General features: G+C 48.9%; 1 non-coding gene across 1 annotated transcript; it reads right to left on the reverse strand.

Moving 5' to 3' along the window:
• Window positions 1-3,836: 3,836 nt before the first annotated feature.
• Window positions 3,837-3,902, reverse strand: LOC149466502 (small nucleolar RNA SNORD82). The gene has a single exon (XR_016312053.1). It is a non-coding gene; the product is annotated as a small nucleolar RNA SNORD82 (small nucleolar RNA).
• Between the last annotated feature and the right edge of the window lie 8,565 nt (window positions 3,903-12,467).

Consider the following 12,467-nt stretch of genomic DNA (forward strand, 5'->3'; position numbering starts at 1 on the left):
TGCATATTATGACATTAACTTGCAGGGATCACTTTTCTCCTGCGGTTTACTAACACTTTAAAATGTGCAAATTCTTTTGCAGGCAGTCAAAGACAGCATGGATCTACTTACCCTTTACTAGCACCATCTTTTGAAGTTGGAAGACGGATGTCTTTGGCATTTTCAAAAATCTCTTGCAATTCCTCTGAAGTTGTGCTATAGAGGATGTTCTTAACAAACAGAGTTTGTGCATCTGGAAAAATAAGCAGCTCCAGGACCACCACCTTGGAGTTCTGCTAGATTCAGTTTAGACCAGCCCCACGTTGAAAATTCAACGATTTTCACTGCAAACTATAATGCAGGTATAGCTCTAGAAAACGACTGAAATGCAACGTTTATTTAAACTCACAGAACAAACCTTTTGTGAAGGGCTAACTGAACACATCAGGCCTACATTTCTACGACTTTGGAACATGCACCACGACGAAGCTACTATTGTCTTCCTCTAGTACTGCAAACTTTACCTATGAGGAAACTGAAGCTATTGTTGAAACAAGGATGCAAATATGGGCTTGACTGAACCCCAACCTTCCTTATCTGCTCACTTTATTAAAACTGGTGATTAAGTATTAAAAACAGTGTGTCAGCATAACAACCAGGCTGCCAACATCTTTTTGGTCCCCCCAATAACAGCATCACTATAAAGGGAACAAAGAGTGAGCAGTAATTGACTTTAATTTACAGAGAGTTTCACAATCCATGCCTTAAAGTCAATTAGAATCCAAAAGATACACAGGACCTATTCTTGCTTGCTATTAGGCTAGATGTGTACATTTAATATATAATCATATTATGAAAATGTAAAAACTAGCCAACGGATCAATTTAAAAACAAAAGTACTATATGGGAGGACAAACAGATCCTATCCTATGTTCTCTGCATTTTTTGTTTTCTCTGCAGGAGTGTTGGCCTTCTCTACTTTCATCACAAAACAAAGAACCTTCTTTCCATTTAATTTCAGGGCTTTTTCCACTTCCTCCGCAGTAGCAAACTCCACATAGCCAAACCTCCTGCAGTAGAGATGGAAAAGTGAAGGAGCTGCAGCACAACAAACAAACAAGAGATCCCTGTGCTCAAATCCCAACCGCTAGTGCATGCATTTATCTATCAGGTGCTAAAGGGGTGTAACCACATATTAACACTAGAAATTCTGAGGACCCTCTGCACACTGGTATATACCCTTTCCAGCAGACTATGCAATAAATAGGGATATTTAGTTCACACATATTGCAATACATGCTTAAGCTGGCCAACTGTGTCAAAGTAATCCCTCTATGGCCAGTCCTACTCTGCTCTGCCGACGCAAATGCTACTGTGGACACAATGCTAGCATAGGGGAAAAGACACAATGGGGGGAGCTACACGGTTCAGGTCTGGCTACTGACCCAACAACACAACAAACAAGATATACCTGTGCTGAAATCCCAATAGCTAGTACATGCATTTATCCATCAGGTGCTAAAGGGGTGTAATTAATATTAATATGTGGTTACATCCCTTTTAGCACCTGATGGATAAATGCATGTACAAGCTATTGGGATTTAAGCACAGGTATATATATTTTTGGAAAGGGTCAGGGACTTTTTTTTTTTAACACAAAGTTGAGTTTTCGGTTCTATAGTCTTCAATGGAGACAATGCGGAAAAGCATGTAGTGCATTTTTTTTAATGCATTTTTTTGGTTTAATCTTCCTAGCAACTAGAAAAAAAACGTATGTACAAAAACACACCGCAAAAAGCACTGCAGAAACGCAAACTGCATAGGTGTGAACCAGCAGAAGCATGCAGTTGCAGAGCAAGTGAAGGAGCTGCAGCAAAGGGCGCCTATTCAGCACGTTATCTTAAGAAATACTTACTTGGAGGCTCCAATCTGAACATCCTGCACTGGCAAGTTCTTCTTACAGAAAAAACTCCCTCAGAGCATTTTTAAGTTCATCATAATCTTTTGCAGAATTCAGATTTGCAACAAATACTGACAAATCTAACAAAAGGAGTAAAAAAAAGAAAAAAAGATTTTAACCAGAAATACCAAATACACATTAGCAAATATGGCATGAACTTTGAAATGATGGCCAACATTGAATAGAATTAGCATGTAAAGCAGGAATTTCAGCTTCATTATCTGTCCCAGAGACCCAAGGGAACGCTATTATGCTACTATACCAACACAACTTAAAGCAGAGATATACACACACCGATTTAACAGTTTCACATAAATGACATTCAGAGCATCCCATGAGAACAACTGTCACAGTTGCCTGCATCTTTCAACTAAACTGTCAAGCCATTTAATGGTTGGTGTTCTAACCAATCACACGCGCAGCACCATGGCAACTGCAGAACAGAGGCTAAAGCTGGCCATACATTACACAACTTTCCTATTCAATTTCCTTTAGATTTACCTTCAACTAAGACACGCAAGAGCCTTCCTGTCTGCATACAAACTGAAAGTTTAGGTTTGACCGCATATGTTTTGGAAAACCTAAAGGAAATTGACACTTGCAGACTTAATACTACTGACAAGAGAAAACTCAACTGAAATTTTCTTGACACTTGTACCCCAGAAGGGCCATTATATTGCCAGGTGAGAATTCTCAAATTTTCTCAACTGGAATGCACACAGCCAATATGGATTTCCTGACATTTTCGATAATCTCTGCATCTGGATATGCATAGTACACGACAAAGGTCTATAGGTGCCAGAAAACCAAGAGTCCAGCATACATCCAGCGCCCCGAATAACGTTTCCTAAACACATCACTTCCAGAGCCAATTTTTTTAACATTTTGCGCACATTTGTACATAAAAATGCACATGAAACCCTGAAAATATTTTAAGAAGGTAAAAAAAAATTTTTAATGTATGAACTTTTTTTTTTTTAAATATTTTTCAGCAAAAAACTAATGAAAACAAATGCTCAATTTCCTGGTAAAGTATAAAAAAAAAAAAGTAGTGTCACCATGGTGACACTCCACTCCTAGAGTGACAGTATGTAAAAAAACAAATATAAAAAAATAAAATTGTTAAAAAAAATGTTTAAAAATTATAATTTTGGTTATAAACTAATTTGGGATTTTTTTTTTTACTGGAAAGATAACGGAATACATTTTGGCCAAGATTTATGATGAAATATATATTTGCAAAATTTTATAAGAAAAACACTTTTTTTCAAAATTTTTGGACTTTCATTTACATAGCAAAAAAAATAAAAATCCCAGTGGTGAATAAATACCACCAAAATAAAGCTTTATCTGTCTAAAAAAAAGGCTAAAAAATTCATATGGGTACAGTGTTGCATGACCGCGCAATTGTCATTCAAATGTGATAGCACTGAAAGCTGAAGATTGGCCTGGACCAGGAAGGGGGTAAAAGTGTCCAGACTTGAAGTGGTTAAATATGGCAATGCAGTTAAGTAGAGCAAAAAGGCTTTTTTTTCCCTTTTTAAATATGTTGGATAGAAGAGGAGAGGGTTCCATTTATTGACCATCTGTGTCAGAGAATTCCCTTCACTTCCTTCAATGTTGCCTCAACATGAAGAGGAGATATCTTTCCAATGTGAAGGATATCCTCTCAGACAGTTGTCACAGGAAAACGTGCCCCCATTAGAAAAAGGTCTCCTGCATTCATTGTTTTGGTGGCAACAAAATGTTGAATCTCTACAACGGGGACACAGACGGCAAAAAAAAAAAAAAAAATCTGACGAAAGGTTTTCTTTCATTACACAAGTAAAAAAAAAATAAAAGTTCCAGTAAAAAGAGATCTCCATTGCATGTTAAAAACAAAGTTATCACATTTATGGCACATCAGCAAACATCAGTCATCAAAGATCAGTATTAAGTCCCAAAATTGTTCATCATTTGTGCCAACAATTCATAAGACAGCAGGCAGCTTACCCTCCTCTTCAGACTCCTCCTTTCCAGGTTTCTTCCCTTGAGGCATTTTGGCAGGAGCTTTCTTGGCAACAGGTTTTTTCTCTTCTTCAGATTCATGTAAAGAATAGAATTCCATTAACACACCAAACCAAATTTCAGTGACACCATCTCTCTATTAGATATCTAGTATTGTAAGAGTGGGAGGAGCCATCCACTATGTCCATGTCTCCTTCCCCTGTAATCCCAGGGCGTTGCCATGGAAACAGAGGTGACCCGGAAGTAGAAAAGAGGGCAGCCTGTCACTTCAGGTGTCCTCAACCCACAGAGCGCCGCCTCTTTCTCTATGATTTGCCTCCTGTTCTCCTCCCCCTAGGTGGAGACCCGCCCCTTCCATCACGGCAGATGAGGATTCTGATCCCGCCTCTTCTCCGCCCCCTCGAAGAGTTCTACACCATACTCCTCCCCCCAGGCGGAGTTTCGGTCTTTTCACCACTCATTTAGAGAGGTACCACGCCCCCACATTTATGGAGGTGAAAGCCACCCCCTCTAAAAAGTTCAATGGGAGGACATAGAGATGCCGCCCCAAAGCTTTGTCGCCCCGCCCCCATGATCTGATGCCACGCCCCCGTTTTCAGAGTGGTAGGTTGCAAAGTCCCCGCCCCTCTCATTTGCATAAATGTTGCAGAGGATTGTGGGTAAGTTGGTGTGTGATCTGGGGATGGGGGCTGAGCGGTTGTGTGTAATGTATGAGTACGGTATTCGGTGTAAGAGGTATACATTATTCATAATAATACATCCACACATACATCACAGCAGACACGTCTAGGAATAAAGGGAATGAAATGGACGGGCTCTCCATGATGTGACCCTCACAGATCCTGGAAGGGTTTATATAGAACAGGACACACCATGGTAATCAGCTGAGGGACGGCTTACTACCAAGGCTATGTGCACACCTTGGGGGGGTGTGAGGCCAGAACCAATCACTGGTGAGTCCAGAACCAATTGGTGTCCAGAACCAATCACTGGTGAGTCCACCAAGACCACATGACATGAGAAGAGCAACAAACGAAAAGAGAAGAAAAAGAAGAGATGTTGTCATGTGGGACCTTGGAGGGTGGTGGAGGTGATTGGCTGCCTGGCAGAGCAAGTCTGTGGTGTGAGATGGAGGCGCCCCACTGAAGAGTGAAGAAATGCGTGCGTGTGGGCGCTACCAGAACCCGATTCAGACTACTCTCCCTTCCCTCACCAAACTTTTACTTCACCACAGCATGTGAGGGTGCTGCACGACCCGATTCAGACTACCTTCCCCTCCCCCACCCTCATTATTCATCACGGCATGTGGGGGCGCTACATGACCCGATTCAGACTACTCTCCCCTCCCACACCATCATTACACTCCGCCACCGCATGTGGGGGCGCTACACCACTACTCTCCCCTCCCACACCATCATTACACTCCGCCACGGCATGTGGGGGCGCTACACCACCCGATTCAGACTACTCTCCCACCCTCATTACACTCCGCCACGGCTTGTGTGGGCGCCACACGACCCGATTCAGACTACTCTCCCCTCCCCCACCCTCATTATACTCCGCCACAGCCCGAGGGGGTGCCACATGACCCGATTCAGACTACTCTCCCCTCCCACACCATCATTACACTCCGCCACCGCATGTGGGGGCGCTACACCACTACTCTCCCCTCCCACACCATCATTACACTCCGCCACGGCATGTGGGGGCGCTACACCACCCGATTCAGACTACTCTCCCACCCTCATTACACTCCGCCACGGCTTGTGTGGGCGCCACACGACCCGATTCAGACTACTCTCCCCTCCCCCACCCTCATTATACTCCACCACAGCCCGAGGGGGTGCCACACGACCCGATTCAGACTACTCTCCCCTCCCTCATTATACTCCGCCACGGCTTGTGGGGGCGCTACAGAACCCAATTCAGGCTACTCTCCCTTCCCCCACCCTCATTAATCCCCGCCACAGCCAGTGTGAGCGCCACATAACCCGATTCAGACTACTCTCCCCTCCCCACCATCATTATACTGCACCACGCCCACTCTCCCCTCCCCCACCCTCATTATACTCCGCCACGGCTTGTGGGGGTGCTACACAACCCAATTCAAACTACTCTCCCCTCCCCATCCTCATTATACTCCGCCATGGCTTGTGAGGGCGCTACACAAACCAATTCAAACTACTCTCCCCTCCCCCATCCTTATTATACTGCACCACGGCCTGTGGTGGCACTACACGACCCAATTCAGACTACTCTCTCCTCCTCCACCCTCATTATACTCCGCCACGGCCTGTGTGGGCGCCACACGGCCCAATTCAGATGACTCTCCCCTCCCCCACCCTCATTATACTGCACCATGGCCTGTGGTGGCACTACACGACCCAATTCAGACTACTCTCTCCTCCTCCACCCTCATTATACTCCGCCACGACAAAACCACTTCTTCGGTTCCAAGACCTTCCATTCTCAACCAGTGTTCCATGGAACCCTGGGGGCTCCTCCAGAGTTTAAGAGTCCTTTGAATTGTGGCTGAATCTGATGGTGCCTGAATAGTTCTGGACCCAATGCCTATTTGAGGAGCCAACGGCAGGACACCAAAGATCTTTTTAACGGTCTGTAAGAGTGGCCTGCTGACCACCATTGTAGGGGGCAATCTTCCAAATGACTACCACTAAAAGGGGGGTGCGAATTCTTCCCACTGGCCACCAATGCAAGGGCCACTCTTTCAAATGATTACCACTAAAAGGGGCAAAATTCTTCCCACCGGCCACCAATGCGAGGGCCGTTCTTCCCACCGGCCACCAATGCGAGGGCCGTTCTTCTCACCGGCCACCAATGCGAGGGCCGTTCTTCTCACCGGCCACCAATGCGAGAGCCGTTCTTTCCACCGGCCACCAATGCGAGGGCCGTTCTTCTCACCGGCCACCAATGCGAGGGCCGTTCTTCTCACCGGCCACCAATGCGAGGGCCGTTCTTTCCACCGGCCACCAATGCGAGGGCCGTTCTTTCCACCGGCCACCAATGCGAGGGCCATTCTTCCCACCGGCCACCAATGTCAGGGCCGTTCTTCCAACAGGCCACCAATGTAAGGAGCATTCTGCCCACCGATCACCAATGAATTAATTTTAGCAAGGGTTTCCTGAAACCTGAAAATTATTTCAAGGATTCCTCGGGTAAAACTCTTGAGAAAGTCTGTCTAAGAGTTTCACAAAGATGCTCAGCATTTATATTCACAACTTAGGTCACCTCACCCTGATGGACCATGAACAGTCCATGTAAGGGGGCACTCCGATGGGATCAGTCCATGTAAGGGGGCACTCCGATGGGATCAGTCCATGTAAAGGGGGAACTCCGATGGGAACACTGCATGTAAAGGGGCAATCCGATGGGAACAGTCCATGTAAGGGGGCAATCCGATGGGATCAGTCCATGTAAGGGGGCACTCCGATGGGATCAGTCCATGTAAAGGGGCACTCCGATGGGATTAGTGCTGTAAGGGGGCACTCCGATGGGATCAGTCCATGTAAAGGGGGAACTCCGATGGGAACACTGCATGTAAAGGGGCAATCCGATGGGAACAGTCCATGTAAGGGGGCAATCCGATGGGATCAGTCCATGTAAGGGGGCACTCCGATGGGATCAGTCCATGTAAAGGGGGAACTCCGATGGGAACACTGCATGTAAAGAGGCAATCCGATGGGAACAGTCCATGTAAGGGGGCAATCCGATGGGATCAGTCCATGTAAAGGGGCACTCCGATGGGATCAGTCCATGTAAAGGGGCACTCCGATGGGATTAGTGCTGTAAGGGGGCACTCCGATGGGATCAGTCCATGTAAAGGGGGAACTCCGATGGGAACACTGCATGTAAAGAGGCAATCCGATGGGAACAGTCCATGTAAGGGGGCACTCCGATGGGAACAGTCCATGTAAAGGGGGAACTCCGATGGGAACACTGCATGTAAAGAGGCAATCCGATGGGAACAGTCCATGTAAGGGGGCACTCCGATGGGAACAGTCCATGTAAGGGGGCACTCTGATGGGAACAGTCTATGTAAGGGGGGCACTCCGATGGGAACAGTCCATGTAAGGGGGCACTCTGATGGGAACAGTCCATGTAAGGGGGGCACTCCGATGGGAACAGTCCATGTAAGGGGGCACTCCGATGGGAACAGTCCATGCAAGGGGGCACTCCGATGGGAACAGTCCATGTAAAGGGGAACTACGATGGGATCAGTGCATGTAAGGGGGCACGCCGATGGGAACAGTCCATGTAAAGGGGGCACTCCGATGGGATCAGTCCATGTAAAGGGGGAACTTCTATGGGAACACTGCATGTAAAGGGGCAATCCGATGGGAACAGTCCATGTAAGGGGGCACTCCGATGGGATTAGTGCTGTAAGGGGGCACTCCGATGGGAACAGTCCATGTAAGGGGGCACTCCGATGGGAACAGTCCATGTAAGGGGGCACTCCGATGGGAACAGTCCATGTAAGGGGGCACTCCGATGGGAACAGTCCATGTAAGGGGGAACTCCGATGGGATCAGTCCATGTAAAGGGGGCACTCCGATGGGATCAGTCCATGTAAGGGGGCACTCCGATGGGATCAGTCCATGTAAGGGGGCACTCCGATGGGATCAGTCCATGTAAGGGGGCACTCCGATGGGATCAGTCCATGTAAGGGGGCACGCCGATGGGATCAGTCCATGTAAGGGGGCACTCCGATGGGATCAGTCCATGTAAGGGGGCACTCCGATGGGATCAGTGCATGTAAAGGGGCACTCCGATGGGATCAGTCCATGTAAGGGGGCACTCCGATGGGAACAGTCCAAGTAAAGGGGGCACTCCGATGGGAACACTGCATGTAAAGGGGCAATCCAAAGGGGAAAAGTCCATGTAAGGGGGCAATCCGATGGGATCAGTGCATGTAAGGGGGCATTCCGATGGGATCAGTCCATGTAAAGGGGCACTCCGATGGGATTAGTGCTGTAAGGGGGCACTCCGATGGGAACAGTCCATGTAAGGGGGAACTCTGATGAGATCAGTCCATGTAAGGGGGCACTCCGATGGGAACAGTCCATGTAAGGGGGCACTCCGATGGGAACAGTCCATGTAAGGGGGCACTACGATGGGATCAGTCCATGTAAGGGGGCACTCAGATGGGATCAGTCCATGTAAAGGGGGCACTCCGATGGGATCAGTCCATGCAAGGGGGCACTCCGATGGGATCAGTCCATGCAAGGGGGCACTCCGATGGGATCAGTCCATGTAAGGGGGCACTCCGATGGGATCAGACCATGTAAGGGGGCACTCCGATGGGAACAGTCCATGTAAGGGGGCACTCCGATGGGATCAGTGCATGTAAGGGGACACTCTGATGGGAAAAGTCCATGTAAGGGGGCACTCCGATGGGATCAGTGCATGTAAGGGGACACTCTGATGGGAACAGTCCATGTAAGGGGACACTCCGATGGGATCAATGCATGTAAGGGGGCACTCCGATGGGATCAGTGCATGTCAGGGGGCACTCCGATGGGAACAGTCCATGTAAAGGAGCACTCCGATGGGAACAGTCCATGTAAAGGGGCACTCCGATGGCATCAGTGCATGTAATGGGGCACTCCGATGGGATCAGTGCATTTAAGGGGGCACTCCAATAGGAACAGTCCATGTAAGGGGGCACTCCGATGAGAAAAGTCCATGCAGAGGAGCAAACCGATGGGAACAATGTATGTAAGGGGGCACTCCGATGGGAACAGTCCATGTAAGGGGGCACTCCGATGGGAACAGTCCATGTAAAGTGGGCACTCCGATGGGATCAGTGCATGTAAGGGGGCACTCCGATGGGAACAGTCCATGTAAAGGGGCACTCCGATGGGAACAGTCCATGTAAGGGGGCACGCTGATGGGATCAGTCCATGTAAAGGGGCACTCCGATGGGAACACTGCATGTAAAGGGGCACTCTGATTGGAACACTGCATGTAAAGGGGCAATCCGATGGGATCAGTGCATGTAAGGGGGCACTCCGATGGGATCAGTGCATGTAAGGGGGCACTCCGATGGGATCAGTCCATGTAATGGGGCACTGCGATGGGAACAGTCCATGTAAGGGGACACTCTGATGGGATCAGTCCATGTAAAGGGGGCACTCCGATGGGAACAGTCCATGTAAAGGGGCACTCCGATGGGATCAGTGCATGTAAGGGGGCACTCCGATGGGAACAGTCCATGTAAGGGGGGCACTCCGATGGGATCAGTCCATGTAAGGGGGCACTCCGATGGGAACAGTCCATATAAGGGGGCACTACGATGGGAATAGTCCATGTAAAGGGGCACTCCGATGGGATCAGTGCATGTAAGGGGGCACGCCGATGGGAACAGTCCATGTAAAGGGGGCACTCCGATGGGAACAGTCTATGTAAAGGGGGCACTCCGATGTGAACAGTCCATGTAAAGGGACACTCCGATGGTAACAGTCCATGTAAAGGGGCACTCCGATGGGATCAGTGCATGTAAGGGGACACTCCGATGGGAACAGTCCATGTAAAGGGGCACTCCGATGGGATCAGTGCATGTAAGGGGACACTCTGATGGGAACAGTCTATGTAATGGGGCACTCCGATGGGATCACTGCATTTAAGGGGGCACTCCGATGGGAACAGTCCATGTAAAGGGGAACTCCGATGGGATCAGTGCATTTAAGGGGGCACTCCGATGGGACTAGTCCATGTAAGGGGTCACTCCGATGGGAACAGTCCATGTAAGGGGGCACTCCAATGGGAACAGTCCATGTAAGGGGGCACTCTGATGGGAACAGTTTATGTAAAGGGGCACTCCGATGGGAACAGTCCATGTAAAGCGGGCACTCCGATGGGATCAGTGCATGTAAGGGGGCACTCTGATGGGAACAGTTTATGTAAAGGTGCACTCCGATGGGATCAGTCCATGTAAGGGGGCACTCTGATGGGATCAATCCATGTAAGGGGGCACTCTGATGGGATCAGTGCATGTAAAGGGGCACTCCGATGGGATCAGTCAACGTAAAGGGGCACTCCGATGGGATCAGTGCATTTAAGGGGGCACTCCAATGGGAACAGTCCATGTAAAGGGGGCACTCCGATGGGAACAGTTCATGTAAGGGGGCACTCCGATGAGAACAGTCCATGCAGAGGAGCAGGCCGATGGGAACAATGCATGTAAGGGGGCACTCCGATGGGAACAGTCCATGTAAAGGGGAACTCCGATGGGATCAGTGCATTTAAGGGGGCACTCCGAAGGGACTAGTCCATGTAAGGGGTCACTCCGATGGGAACAGTCCATGTAAGGGGGCACTCCAATGGGAACAGTCCATGTAAGGGGGCACTCTGATGGGAACAGTTTATGTAAAGGGGCACTCCGATGGGAACAGTCCATGTAAAGCGGGCACTCCGATGGGATCAGTGCATGTAAGGGGGCACTCTGATGGGAACAGTTTATGTAAAGGTGCACTCCGATGGGATCAGTCCATGTAAGGGGGCACTCTGATGGGATCAATCCATGTAAGGGGGCACTCTGATGGGATCAGTGCATGTAAAGGGGCACTCCGATGGGATCAGTCAATGTAAAGGGGCACTCCGATGGGATCAGTGCATTTAAGGGGGCACTCCAATGGGAACAGTCCATGTAAAGGGGGCACTCCGATGGGAACAGTTCATGTAAGGGGGCACTCCGATGAGAACAGTCCATGCAGAGGAGCAGGCCGATGGGAACAATGCATGTAAGGGGGCACTCCGATGGGAACAGTCCATGTAAGGGTGCACTCTGATGGGAACGGTCCATGTAAAGGGGCACTCTGATGGGATCAGTCCATGTAAGGGGACACTCTGATGGGATCAGTGCATGTAATGGGGCACTCCGATGGGATCAGTCCATGTAAAAGGGCAATCCGATGGTATCAGTGCATTTAAGGGGACACTCCGATGGTATCAGTGCATGTAAAGGGGCACTACGATGGGATCAGTGCATGTAAGGGGGCACTCCGATGGGATCAGTGCATGTAAGGGGGCACTCCTATGGGATCAGTCCATGTAAAGGGGCACTCCTATGGGAACAGTCCATGTAAGGGTGGCACTCCGATGGGATCAGTGCATGTAAGGGGGCACTCCGATGGGAACAGTCCATGTAAGGGGGCACTCCGATGGGAACAGTCCATGCAGAAGAGCAAACCGATGGGAACAATGCATGTAAAAAGGCACTCCAATCGGAACAGTCCATGTAAGGGGTAGGGGCGGTTTCATGTCGGTCAATCAGATAACAAATGGCTGAGGGTTCGGGCAGTCTTTGTTTTTTATCAGAAGGGTCACCTCTATGCTGCAGATTCAAAGCAGGGAGCCGGCCTGTGCAGATTGCCAGTGACCTCGGACCCCCCAGGTCCCAATAAGGGAACCTGCCTACAATACAGCCGCCATTACTAGGTGGTCCCGGATGTAATAGAAAGGTTTCCTCATGGCAGATACACCCCTGCCTCCTCACCACCCC

The sequence above is a fragment of the Staurois parvus genome, unplaced genomic scaffold (assembly GCF_062004578.1).
Source record: "Staurois parvus isolate SC_StPar_1 unplaced genomic scaffold, SC_StPar_1.0 ptg000126l, whole genome shotgun sequence".
Taxonomy (NCBI): Eukaryota; Metazoa; Chordata; class Amphibia; order Anura; family Ranidae; genus Staurois; species Staurois parvus.